Raw genomic sequence first — 15,121 nt, forward strand, 5'->3', positions numbered from 1 at the left:
GGACTTCCACCTGGGACTGGTTTTGCACTTTCTTTGTTAGCTTAAGGTCAAAAACATGAATGAAAGGATCAGTAAAGGATCAGCTGATAATAAATTCTTTACAAATAGCAACTCCGTGTTGCTATTACTTCATTTCCAATACCTATTAAATGTGTTAAAAGCCTGTCATCAGTAAATTTAGAATATATCTTAAGTATATATTTATGAATTTTATATTATGTAGACAATCTTTGACAATACAGAGGTGAACTTTTTTTTTTTTTTTTTGAAGGAACAATAAAGTAGCCACAGCCACCATGGGCATTTTACAGCAAGTGGACAGGTTTCTAAGATCAAGGAGTGGTTAAGGTCAGTATCTCAATTACCCTTTGTCCTGTGAATTATTCTTCACATGTATAAAGAAAAGTGTCTTGTCAGGGTAACATGGTAGAAGATTGTGCATTTAGTGCCCAGAATCTATTTTTCTTTGGATAAACAGAGTGCTTTACTTTCTTCCTCCCTGCCAATCTTCCTTTCACAAAGACTAAATTACCTAAATGGAGAGCAGGTTGTTAAATGTCTGAACTTCAAGATCCTAAAAGTACTGGCAGTTTGCCATATTGAAGATCTGACAAGGACTGGCCTTGTTTTTACTTAAACACTCCTCCCCACTTAGATATTGACAATGCAGAGAATGGTGATGTCCTATTATTTCCTGCCACAGTTTATGTTCATTGGGAGAAATCAGTGTCTTTCAGAACTTCTGTTTTTTATTCCTTTTCATCCTGAATTCTACTAAAGTATTCATTGGACTGGTAACTTTCACAATTCTAGGAGATATAAAAAGAGAACTCTGAAGATGCTGTCCCTGTACTGAATTTTTAGTTGCTAATATACCTAGTGAATTTGAAAGACAGCATAAAAACAGGAAGCAGGGACTGGGGAAAGTGACAGTAGGGAGTACATAGAAAGATGAAGACAGTACCGTCTTCAGCCAGCTGATACTGTACCCATGTGTGCTCACCACATGCCTCTTGAAAGGCAATCACTGCAGTATATGTACATTGGAGATTGGATTTTAATCCAGTTTCCAGCATTTATTAGTTTTGTGACTTTGATTTAAAGAAGTTACAAACCCATCTTTGCCTCCATTTCTGTATTTCTGAAATTAAAATGAGTTAAATATATAGAGTGTGTAGGTAGCTAGCTACAACATAGTAAACACTCAATAAATGTGCTAATATTCTCCTGACCTAACTTCTCTCAGATATGTTGTCCTTGACAGATACCTTCAGGTCTAAGTCAAAAATTTTTGTCAGGTATTTTCTTACAGTAATTCTGTAGCAACTATAGTATCATGTCTTAAATCTGACTGTAGATAAAGATATCAAAATGCAATCCTCCCCCCCTTAAAAGCTACATAAAAATTCAGAAATGTATATTTAATATGTTTAAGTAGCACTAGTAAAATATTTGTAAATATTTTTGTACTGGGAAAAATATTATTCCAAATGACTATTACTCAATTCCTAATTTTCCAAATCTTTCATCATTACTGGAGCAGTTTTTTTGTTTGTTTTTTATTGAAGTATAGTCAGTTTACGATGTGTCAGCATCTGGTGTACTTCATTTAATGTTTCAGCCATACATATGCATACATACACTCATTTTCATATTCTTTTTTCATTATAGGTTACTACAAGATATTGAATATAGTTCCCTGAGCTATACAGAAGAAACTTATTGTTTATATAGTGTTAAATATGTGAGCCCAAAGCACTAGAGATAATGCAGGGAAAAAAAAAAGAGAGAAAAAAAAGAGAGAGCGAGAGAGAAATTCATTGTACAAAACACTATTCTGTATTTTAGGTCAAAGCATTTTCTATTTGAAGTGATTGAGTCAGGCTTATACTCTTCATCATCGTGCATGAAGTATTTGGTTGAAATGATTCATAATAATGTGTTCAGCTACATATCAGCACTATATTAATTGCTCATTGAGAAACTGCTGCATAGTAAAACAGAAAGAAAACATGCTAAACACTAGTTTAAATATTTCAGCTCATGCTTTGCAAGCATAATTTTAAATTGATTCCAAATGATTAGAATGTGTTGAAATATTGAATATATCAACCATCCTGCCTAAATTCTCAGACAGCAACATGCACACACAGATACACATGCATCCATACATACATTTCATATATGTATATCTATATATGCTATGTATTTGATATTTTGATTGTGGTTTTTAGTCCAGTCCACATGTTAGAAGTATTTTGGATAGAATAGAATAAAGAGAGATACTCTTTTCTTCTTTCCATTTATAGTTTTGATTCTATTTTCCTAATTTGTTGAAAATACATTTTCTGTTTCCATTTTCTCTTAAGCACCCTCCAGTGTGTTCACTGAGTATCCTTCAGAATATTATAGTTGCATCAAACAAATCAATTTAGATTTAAGCTCTACTGTTATCTAGCCGTTTTATCATAGTTATTTTGAATTCCCACTTTATAATTATGTGTACACTTAAAGATCAATATAATAAATATGAGAAATGATACATAAAGTGTCTGGCACATATCAAGAACTCAAGATACAGAACTTCTCTCCTGTGTCACAACTCAGCTATTACTTTCTTCCTTCACATCATCTCCCATTATTAATATGAAAAGCTGTAGTCTGATATTTTATTTGGATTATTGAGGATTTTCCTACTTCCCTTATTGGTTGTAGTTTAATTGACCTTAAATTATTGTTAGATTATACATCTTCTTTCTTGTCTCATCCATATTGTGAAGGAAAAAACTCTTAAAAAAATCAAAATTTTTACTGACAACTTGAGCAGAAACTCACAAATCAAATTTTGAGTGGATGATTTATTTCTCACAAATATATATAAGCAAAATAAAATTCCTGAGAAATACTTAACAACATATTTTTAATGAAAGCCAGCTTTCTCAAAGCCAAGAAGGCTCTGCCCAGTTAGTCACAGTCTACCAATTTTGCTAGCCCAACTTCGGCCACCACTTGGTGCGTACACTAAACAAGCGTTATACAGCCTTAGGCAGAAATCAGAAACCTTGCTAGCCCTGGTCAAAAGCTAAGCATTTAATGAAATCTAGAATCACAGAGCCAACATAAAAGTACAAATTCTTTATTTGTCCACAGGAAGAAAAGAACATTTCTTAGAATAGAAGTCTTCTATATTGGATTTTTTTTCGTCCAATGAAACAATTCCAAATCTTTACTTTCATATTTTTGAGTAAAAGATTTGGGAAAACTCAAGTCATCTTCTTGTAAACTAGTGAAGTGAACTTTGGGTTAATGAAACTATGTGTGAAAGAAGTTTGTTTAAATACTTTGTTATTGGTATTCAGTTTTCTAACTTATTGAGGCATAAGTTTATGAATTTTTAAAAATAATTCTTCAGCAAACATTCTGTAAATCAGCTTTACATATAAATACTTTTTATCAGCAAATTTATCAGCTTAACTCACCCTTTATGTACAAAGGCTTATGCATTCATTTATAAATTTCAAAATCTTTTTTATTGTATTTCAATATCTAAATTCCTAACATCTAAAATATATCAAAATGACCAAATAATCATGTTTACTCTATCTGGAATGACCAATGTAAGCATTATCTTAAGAGTATTAACATACTCTTTTAGAAATAAAATTAAATGAGGTATACTGATCAATAGAAGTTAATTTAGAACAAAGAATAAAATGAATTTTAATATATAATTCCTTCTACGATCAGATCAACTTTGTGGTATATGGGGTTGTAAGTAAAGGTCATCTTTAACTGAAGTACTTGTTGGCACCCTGATTGTATTAACTGTATTATATTAACTAGATCAGTTAATCTTGCACACTGTCTATAACCTTTGGAATTCCTTGCTATTCTTGCATTTTTACTCTGTGCACTTCAGATTGGCATGTCCTTCCCATTTTTCTTTTCATCCAAACCGTATCTGTTCTTTAAGGTTTGGCTCACAATTCACAGTTCACCGTTCCTCTAAAACTCCAGCCTGTATCTATTTACACAACTGACTCTGTGTCAGTGTGTCAGAAATCTTTTTTCTTCTCCCTTATCTTCTTTTCCTCTCCTCCTCCTCTTCTTCCTCCTTCTCCCTCATTTTTAACTTACTCATAACCAGTCTTGCAAAGGTCTGTAGTTGTTGCTGTTATTATTTAGATTTTTTTCCCCTTCCACATTAAGATTTTAAAGCTGCAGAAGAGAAATATTCTATTGTATAATTTAAAAAATATAACTATAAACTTGCAAGATTCTTTGGCAGTCAAATATTGTGCATCACATTAATCAATCTATTGTTTCACCAGTATGTAAAGTGAAATAACTAAGTGGATGAACTTAAAATTTTATTTGTTAGAGAAGTCATAGGTGGATGGTGAGTGTGAGTAAAAGAGCAAAATCAAAGATGTCCCCAAACCTAAGCAACTGAAGAGACTATAATATCCCTTTATTGACAGGAGCAGGTATGTGAAACAGTGATTTTAGAGTAAAATTTAAAAGTTTTGTCCTGCATATGATAAATTTAAAGTGTTGATTGGAGTAAGCAGGTTGTGTATCAGTGTAAATTATAGAGGAGAATTCATGTTAAAGATAAAAACTGGGGATATTAATCAAGGCTTAATTAGAGAAGCAGATCTATTAGCATATATACACATAGCACTCATTCATTTGTTTGGTGTTTTTTTGTTTTTTTGTTTTGTTTTGTTTTGTTTTGTTTTTGTTTTTATTTTTGGTTTTTTTGGTTATAGGAATTTGACTTCAAGCAATTTTAGGAACTAGTTAAGTAGTCTCCCTAAGGCTCTTCTAATCAAGTCTGATGCTGGAAATAGAAGTAAACAGGAAAGGCAAGTTAAGAAGGGAAACTGGATGTTAAAGTGGAAGAGAGCATGCAAACTCAGGCTAGAACCCACAAGCATGAGCTGGACTCCCATGCAGATGGACTGAAACTTGTTTTCAGTTTTTGTTGCCTCTGACCTTGATGCAGGAGGGTTGAAACTGGGTCCTTTGTAATAGTGATAAACACTCCCACTGGACTCAAGACTATGTGAGGCTAAGAAAGGATCGAAAGGAAAGTGAAGGCATTCCAAGCCCAGCCACCATGCCAGTGAGGTCAGCAGATAAGGGACAATATGTTTGAGCTACTAAATGGTCTCTGCTCTACTTTTACTTTCCAAATATCCAGCAAGATCTCTTGTGAAACCTCTGAGAAATCAGAATTTATTTAAGGCAGATAGCAGTACCTTAACTAAAGTGAATGCTGATAGAAAGAGGTCCTTGGACTGATCCTTGGGACATTTCAAGCTTGTCACATGGTTTGTCTTCTGAAATTGTTTTTTAATTGAGATAAAGAGAGAGAATACTTAGCCATTTTGTTTTTTAGAAATTATGTCACAAATACTTTCAGTGAGAATGCATTCAAAGCCTATCCCCTATCATCTTTAGAAGACTTAAGATCATATTTTTATTTAGAGGATTGAGTAACGCCCAATTTTTTTTGTTGTAAAGAGAGATAAAACAGGAAAAATTCAGAAAATGCCTGATATTAAGATGAGGGAAATTATGGTTTTATAGAATATTTTTTAATTGCCTAGAAGGTTATGGTAATATTTTCTTAAAAGTTGAGTGAAATTTAAATGCACAAGCAAGGCTCTGGACCAGACATTCAATGTCATAAGGAGAGTGAGAATCTGAAGGATTTATAGTCTGATGGGAATTGAATTTTATCTATGAAATGATAATTATGTTAAGCACGGAAAAGAATAGATCCAGAAGTTAAAATTTTACGTGCTTTCGAATATTGGCCCCTCGGTCTATTAGCCTATTCCAGATGCACGTGCTTTTGATAGTTTTACTACCTGTCTCCTCATGGATTTGCTCCAGGGAAAGGTTCCTATCTCTATTAGATACTCATCCTCTTTCAATTTTTTATGTGTGTATCCATTTCAGTAACAACAAAAACAACAATGTAGAATAAATTTCTCTGCTTGTGCTACTGACCCTTAACTCCCTTTCTATTTTACTTCTCATTAAAATTACAGAAAATTTATTCTATATTTTATGAGTCCAATTTCCTGGATCTCATTTGCTACTGACATTTTAAAATCCAACAATTCCTCCATGCCTGAATGTAAAATATTCTCTCTCAAGAAATTAAAAGCCTCCCAGATACTAAATTTAATGAAAAGCATTTCTATCCTTGTATGGCTGTATGACTCTATGGTACCATCAGCACTGCTGAGATCTAGCCCCTTGGAGGGTTCTGCTCCCTTTGTTTGCCCAGATTATCCTGGTGCCATTTTGACAATTTTGTTTAATTTTTGTTTTTGCTTTTACTCTGTGTGCGTCTTAAGCTCATAATCTCTATTTCTTGCTCACACTTCACTGGGGGCTTTACACATGTATATTCAACTGTATTCTTGACATCCTTTCCTGGACATCCAGGAGCTCCCTAGCTCTTAAGTACCTAGCTGCCTAGCTAAGAATTACCATATGCCAAAGTTAATCAGCCATCTCTTTCGTGTTGAATAAACTCAGTCTATTCCTCCTCTCCTAATCCCACTACCATTGACTGGAGAGCCCTTATTCATCTTTGTGTCTTTATTCTTATCAGCACATAAATCAATCCAATAAATATCTACTACTGTTATTTTATATAAATTAATAATTATAAGGACAAAGGAAGCTATTTATTAGATCAAATAGACTTGGATATAAAATTGAACTCTACCACTTAGAGACTGTGTGATATTAGACAAACTTCTAAACTTGGTTAATTTTATGGGTCAACTTGACTGGACCAACAATGAGGCCCAGATAGTTGGTCAAACATTATACTGGATGTGTCCGTGAGGATGTTTCTGAATGAGATTAACATTTGAATTGGTAGACTGAGTAGAGCAGATTGCCCTCCCTAATGTAGATGGGCTTCATCCAATCAGTTCAAGGCCTGATGAGAACAAAAATGCCAAATAAGAGAGAATTTATTCTTTCTGACTGCCTGACTGGCTTTGAGTGAAGATACCATTGAATCACTGGCTATTTCTGAGTCTCAAGCTTACTGGCTTCATATTGGAATGATACCATCTGTTCTTCTGACTCTTCAAACTCCTGAAGATCTTGGGACTTGTCAGCTTCCATTCAAGTGAGCTAATTCCTTAAACTATCTTGATAGATAGACAGCTAGATAGATGGAATTATGATAGTAATATAGATGATAGCTAGACAATCTCCTATTGTTTTTCTGGAGAACCCTGTCTAATCTAATCTCCAAGCTCTACTTTGTTCTTTTACAACAGGAAATAACAGTAATCCATACTTTACAGGGCAGATTCAGTGAATCTATACATACATAATTTTCAGTAAAATTGGCTCAAAACATGTTAGTGTTTTCCAATTACAATTTTGTTACTTTTACTTAAACTCTCATGAATTTTATCTTAGGCTATTACAAAAGTCTGGACTAGTTTCTCTGCCTAAAATATACTCCTATTTAAAAAACAGTTTCCACACAATTACTTTAAGTCAAACATTTGGTTTTATCTACAAAATGCTACAAATTAAACTGCTTCCTTTGTTTAATAGTCAAGTAAGTTTATGATAACATACTAAGTCAACTGGCCTCTTCCTTTATGCTCCACATCATATCTTGCCCACAGCTGGAATGGCAGACCTTGAATTTGAACCCAAGCATATTAATTTCTAATTTCCCCACAATGCATCCCCTCAACTGTACATTGTTTTGTAACTCACATTCATTTATACTCCCTGTCTATACCAGATGGAATACCCTATTGAGAAAAAAAAAGTAAATTGACTAAATATATTTTTTAGTTGCAGATTTACCTAGCTTTTGATCAGTTAACAAAGACTGTAGTTTCAAGTTTCTAAGACATAGAAACAGAATCCTCAATGGGAGAGAATTTAGTTGTTTTGTTCAATAGACAAAAAATAACCTATAAAATTGTCAGACATATAGAAGGTACTCAAAAGTTTGTGTTGAATAAACTAATAAATTAAGTTATAATGAATTTTAGAGTGATTGAAAACAGAGCTCATCTAATAAGTTAAATTTACTCAAAATATATCATGAGGGAATTTAAAAGTCTTATGGATTTCTTTCATACTTGTTTTAAGTATAATACTCTTGAATGGAGCCTCAGTTTGTTCATTATTTGTTTTCCTTTAGCATTATAGGATTCTTATTTTTCCAACCCTATTCCTCTAAATTAAATGAAGATATATTTGTATATATTAAATATATAAAAAATTAGTGTCACTCTCATCAAATGCACTTAAGTTTCCAGACTCCAACTTCGAGGTTATTCATACACTAAAGGGAGAAATTTTCTCATATTGGGTGATTCAGCACTGGGAAGAGCCGATAGCAAAGCCTCTAATATGTTGAGGATCAAAAATCGGATAACAAGCTTCTGGAATGTGAAGGAGAAGACATTATCTCTTAAAATGATGTGGGATTTCAGAAATGTGCTTTTATTACATTCTTTCTGAGTTTTCTAGACAGATGGGATAAAGTATAGTAAAATGGAATCTGGGCTTGGAAGATGAATTGACTCTAGTTTAAATCACTTTCACTCTGTGACCTTGGCAATGAAAAGACAGGCTCCGATGATGTAATGCTTAAGGTTCCCCCAGCTCTAATGTTCTATGATTTACATAAGAGTCTAGCTTTGAAGCAACAGAAAATCATTAGATAACTTACATGTATGACTGATTTGTGTGCCTATGTAAATGCATATGTATAAGCTTAGATAGAAAGTGGATTAGTGTTTGACTGCAGGGGTTTTTTTTTTCCTTTATTCTGCAATTTACTTTTATTGCCAAAATAAACAAAAAGAGATTTAATGTATTCTACTAAATTCCAAGTAACATATTGATTTTTTTCTTAACTTCTAAATAACATGGTTGTTCAGTATAAATAATAGCCAATATTGCCAATATTTTTCACTCTGCATTTTGATGTTATTGTTTGTATCCATTTGTAAACCAAATAAACTGTTGTATGTCAAGTGTGTCATTAATACATCAATATAATGCAAATCAAGTTCTGCCTTTGTCCTCTTTCTTTTTTGCAGGAGATTAAGAAACTTCTGTAAATAAGTGAAGTTTATTCAAAGAATGAAAACATGAAGCAGGATTACCTGGTTAGCAAAAATAAGGTACTTAGTTTTTAACCTTTTTTCCCCTTATTTCAGAAAATAAGAGCAAAAATAGACATTAATATTAAAGAATAAAATTTAAGAAAATTTTGAAGGTGGATATAGAATCAGTCAACATTTGATCAATAACTGCAAATCTGCAGTCAAAATTAGATGGTATTATGTGAAAACAAAACATAGGAAGGGCATGCAATGAGTCCAAAATTGATATTATTCTATGCCAAATAATTGTTGTTAATCAATATAAGCATATTACAATAGTTCTTATGGAAATACCTGGGTGTATACCAAGGCCAAGGTATGTTCTAGGTACTCCTAAGATTTGGAGACATTTAGCAAACTGCAGTGTCAACAATAATGGGTTTAATGGTAAATGATACCCATATTGGTTTTCTTCTGGGCCTCTAGAGAAGTTACCTATTAAGTCTTAATTTTACAAGTATTAATTTAACTTGTCAGATACTTGCAATGATTTACTGTTGTTTATAAACTTTATAACATTCTTTCTGAAATTCTTAACATTGCAAAATATCAATTCTCCAAAACAAAAATATACCAAAAAAACACAAATAAATAAATAAATAAAATTAGAATTCACCAAAACAAAGCAAGGATAAAAGAAATCAAATGTGCCCACTATAAAAACAATCCCCATAATAACCCATATTTTTTTAATTATATTTTTTATTGAAGTGGAGTTGATTTGCAATGTTAGTTTCAGGTGTACAGCAGAACAATTTAGTTATACATATGCATTCACGTATATATACATTTTTTTTCTTTTCAAATTCTTTTCCATTATAGGTTACTACAGGATATTGACTATAGTTCTCTGTGCTATACAGTAGGCCCCTGTTGTTTATCTGTTTTATATATAGTAGGGTGTATCTGTTAATCCCAAACTCGGCACAGGAGACTTTTATTGAAGACCCCCTTTGGGCCAGCTGCTCATTGGGAAGTTGTATCCTAAGCCCAGTCTTGGAGCCTATTGCAAACATCTTCTCTTTGTGCATTTGATTAATCCACTTATTGGTCTAGGGGTGCATGAATAGGCCTGGTGTTGCAGGTTGCAAAATACACTAGTTTCACCATCTCTCTAATGCTTGTCATCGCATTCAAGTGACCAAGGGAACCTTAAGCATTACATCATCGGAGTCTGTCTTTTCATTGCCAAGGTCACAGAGTGAAAGTGATTTAAACAGTTACCCTACCTGTACTTCTACTCTTGGGTTTCTACGAATAGCATTTCCCCCCTCCAAGTATAAATATAATGCATATTTTAGAACATTTCATATTTAAATTTATCTGTTTTCTGAGATAAAACTATTCAATAATGGTTCAAATCTTTATTTCTATATATACTTCCATAAATATATATATATATATATACACACACACACACATATATATATATACATATTAGGTCTTAGAACATAGACATTTTTTCCTATTCAATACATTCTTTCAGAAAGAAAGTCTTGTAGAAAAGTTTAACAAAGTCATAAAATAATTGCTCCATAAATGTGGAAGCAGGCAAACAGAATAATGGGACATGGAAACAATATTATTACTTATAAAAGTGCAACAGCTTTCTTAGAACATTACTTTATGAGCATCTATGCCAGAATAACCCTGATGTCAGAGGACAATTTGAGAAGGGTTAAAGGAATTTCCCCACTGCAAAATTCTATTGACTACATAAATATGTTGGGCTTTTCATTATTTCTGTGACCTCTTTTTATTACATCTTCATAATTTTAAGCTGAAGTGAGGGATGTGTGTGTGTGTTTGTATGTTTCTAAGTATAAATATCAAACTTTATTTCATTTCTTAATATTTTTTCTTACCCTTTAAGCTCTACTGAGGATCCTGCCTCATCCCACTTAACAGTGCTTTTTCCATTTTGTAATAAATTCTAATAGGCAACAAGTTCCATTTATGCTGTAAAATAAGACATCTAGAGACATTGTTGATTTCATAACCAAAATCTTAGTCTCTAATTAAGAATGGGATTTAAAGGCTAAAAAGGTAAATTATAAAACCCTCAAGGCATACTTGTGCTTAAGCATTATTAAAACCAGCCAATTAGAAGAAAATACAATTATTATAGGAAGAAAAACTGTGTAATATGCCACTAAGGGTATGTTGGGGGAAAATTATGCTATGGTCTGAATGTTTATGGCTCCTCAAAATGCATATTTTGAAATCCTAACCCCCAAAGGTGAGGATAGTTGTAGGTGAGGCCTTTGGGAAGCTGTTTGTTCATGAGGGTGGAGCTCTCATAAATAGGATTTGTACTTTAAAAGAAAAAAGAAAAAGAAGAAGAAGATCCTGCAGAACTCTCTTGCCCTCCCTCCTTGTGGACACAGGGAAAAAGTGCTGGCTGTGGACCAGGAAGGGGGCCCTCACCTGGCTGTGCTGCCACCCTGATCTTGGATTTTCCAGTGTCTAGACTGTGAGAAAAGAATTCCTGTTGTTTGTAAGCCATCCATTCTGTGGCATTTCCTTATAGGAACCCGAACGGACTAAGGCAAGGTAGAAAATGCTCTCCAATTTTTCCTTGTAGACTTCTAGAAGACATGAGTCCTCTAAATATTAATGTAGTTATTATTTATATTATTTTAAAGGAAATAGAAAATCACAAGTCCCTCTGCATATTTTCTCTCTCTCTTAAATTCACAACCTATTAATACATCTAGTTACCTTAAGGATATCTCTTTAAAGATAGCCCAACCACATCTCAAAATCTTTATAATTTCAACCAAAAGTGTTATTTTTCCATGACCTATTCATCTTTTTAGATAAACTTAACAAAATGTGTAAGTCAATCAAGATCCTTTTATAAACTGAGAAAAAGTTGATCATCAAATACTTCCATTCATACCCTCTTGAAATGGTTCTTTTTCTGAATCAATCTTATAAGTAAGCCACAGTATATAACATTATTATTTCTTCCTGATATTTAAGCCTTGAACCAGTTTTCTCTGAAGATTCTTCCACATCTGCAATAAATTCAACTCTAAAAAACAGGAAGAAATTATATTATTTTCTGCTCCAATACCATTGATATAACTTTAGTCAAAACAGATTTAATTCCAACTTCTTTGCATAAATTCAAGACAGTCCACATTCTGCCATATCTTCAACTTCTATAGCACTAACATATCTTCTTCGTCTGTCAAGACACATATCAAATGTTTTTCGTTATCTCTGTGGTAGATAGAACATCCCCCGTGTCCATGCCCTAACCCCTGCAACCTAAGAATATGTTATATTACATGGCAAAAGGAGTTTTGCAAGTGTACTTAACACTTACAGACCTTAAAATAATGAGATTATACTGGGCTACCTGGGTGGGTGCACTATAATCACATGAGCCCTTAAATAGCAAGCACATCTCCACCTGAAACTGAAGAGAGATGTCAGGAGAATAAGTCAGGGGGATAACAGTGACTCATCTCCTCACTGCTGGAGGGGACCCCATAGAAAGTATGTGGAATGTGTGTGTTTTCTAGCAGTAAAATCTGGCCTCATTAACAGCCGACAAGAAAACAGGGACTTCAATCTGACAACTACTGAAAAACAGAATTCAGTTCACCACCCACATGAGCTTGGAAATAGATCCTTTCCCAACCCCTAGAAGGCATTTGGTTTTGGCCTTATAAGACCTGGAGCAGAGAAACCAGCTAAACCCACCTAGACTTTTCAGCTAAAGATTTGAGAGATAAGAAATAGATGTTACTGGCCCCTAAATTTGTAAGAATTTATTATAGCAGCAATAGAAACCTAAACTAAAGCCTCCCTTAGAAATAAACATTATCCCTTCAAAGTAAACATTTTTTTCCTATTTCTTCTTATACAACATATCCTATGTATATGTTGCTTTATGTTAATTTGTATATATACTTTTACTCTTAGGACATATAAATGCTTTGCTACAGATGTTCTTTGAGCTAGTTAGTATTTCATTCTTCCTAAACTCACCAACATGGGATACACGGCAGATTTGTTTTCCAAAGGTAGCCACAATATCTCCCATTCCATATGTGCTGCTACAATGTGATTTTCCATTTTTCCAGAAAGAGGTAGAATTTAATTCTCTACTCACTCAAAACTGGGTGGGCCTTGTGACTATATTGACAAAAAAAAAAAAAAAAAAAAAAAAAAAAAAAAAAAAAAAGGCCAGGCATGATTCTATGTTAGTTCTGTGTCCTTCTTTACTGACCTGTTAGCTTCTACTTTCTGTCTCTTGGAAGACAGCCACCATAAAACAAATGTAACTACCCTGGAGTCACCAGGCTGTGAGAAACCTGGAAAGCCTAGAACATGCAAAACACCCTGGAAGATAAGACATCATAAATATGGGATTTAATTTTCAGAGTGAGAGAGAGAGAGAGAGAGATAAAGAGATTAACAAACATTGAGGCAACAGATATGTGAATGGAGAAGCTATTTTGGAAGGGCACATCCTTCAGTCACAACTACCCCAGCTGATACCAAAAGAATCACAGATAAACTACTCAGGTTAGCTCATTCCAAATTCCTCACCCTCAAATTATGAGCAACTAAAATGATTGTTTAAGCCTCTAGGTTTTGGGGCATTTTGTTACACAGCCATAGATAACTGAAATAAGTTGATTGGTTAAAAACAACTCTGGTCATTAAAAAAATAATAATAATTACCAAATCTCTACTTCTAATGTCAAAACAGATGCATTTTTGGTCTTATAAGTATATAATGAGGAGTTCAGCTCCTGGCCAAAAACCCTGTGTGTGATTTTTCAGGTCTGATGATAGACAATTACAAAGTCTTTACCTGACAGCTGCCCTCCCCACACCAGGCTTGGTGCACAGCCAGTGCACTGCAGTCTCTGAAGGGAGTTTAGTCAAGGACTCAGACCTCCTGGTCAGTCATACTTTTATGTGTATCTGCATTCCTAATCCAGTTGCCTTAATCAGAGTCCTCTTTATCTGGGGCCTTAGGCCAAAGCCTTCCTTAGGTGCGCCTCTGCTGAGACCTTCTGACAGGGGAGAGGGAGGGAAAACTTAGACACACTTTTCTCTACTCTGACTCAGTAATTTTCCACTCCTAACCATTGCTTCTCTGTCCCTTGTCACTGGGTTGATAAAACTAAAGGAGCCTTTTGTTTCAGGCTCCCTTGTTGGTGATATTATGGGCTGATCCAACAAACCCTCCACAAGGGGAAAATGGAAGTGAAGGGGTCTGTGCTTTCTCTGGTTTAAGCTCCTGATATACTATCATGGTAATTAATTAAAGTCTTGAGTGCTACTTTCATTGTGGCTTATTGCTTTTTGTCTTGTTTAGTTTTGATTGTAGTGTAGTTGATTTACAATGTTGTATTAGTTTCTGATATATAGCATAGTGATTCAGTTACACATACATTTATTATTTTTTTTACTGTTTTCCATTATAGATTATTACAAGCTATTTAATATTGTACCATGTGCTATATACTAGGATTTTGTTGTTTATCTACCTTGTATATGGTAGTTTCTATCTGCTAATCCCAAATTCATAATTTACCCCTCCCCCACATTCCCTTTAGTAACAATAAGTTTGAATTCCTTGTCTGTGAGTCTGTTTCTGTTTTGTGACTAAGTCTACTCATACCATTTTTTTTAGATTCCACATATAAGTGATATCATACGATAGTTGTCTTTCTCTGTCTGATTTACCTCACTTAGTATGATAATCTCTAGGTCCATCCATGTTGCTGCAAATGGCATGTTTTCATTGACAGCTGACAACTCAGGTCTTTCTATCGAGCTCAGCTGAGCCCCTCACATACGTTAGCAGTGACAATAGCTGATTGTATTTGTCAGGATATGCTATGTTATGTTATGATGTTTTATGCTGAATACCAACCCTTAAATCTCAGTAGCCAAAACAACAAAAGAGG

At 33.9% G+C, this 15,121-nt stretch overlaps 1 long non-coding RNA gene across 2 annotated transcripts in view; it reads left to right on the forward strand.

Annotated features, from left to right (window-relative positions):
* The first annotated feature begins 296 nt into the window (after window positions 1–296).
* Window positions 297–15,121, forward strand: part of LOC135322730 (uncharacterized) — a 74,017-nt gene continuing 59,192 nt past the window's right edge. For both annotated transcript variants that reach the window (XR_010383503.1, XR_010383504.1), the window contains exons 1-2: window positions 297–348; window positions 9,117–9,200. This is a non-coding gene — a long non-coding RNA (uncharacterized LOC135322730). The remainder of the gene's footprint in view (window positions 349–9,116; window positions 9,201–15,121) is intronic.

Source organism: Camelus dromedarius, chromosome 13 (genome assembly GCF_036321535.1).
Source record: "Camelus dromedarius isolate mCamDro1 chromosome 13, mCamDro1.pat, whole genome shotgun sequence".
In the NCBI taxonomy this organism is placed as follows: domain Eukaryota; kingdom Metazoa; phylum Chordata; class Mammalia; order Artiodactyla; family Camelidae; genus Camelus; species Camelus dromedarius.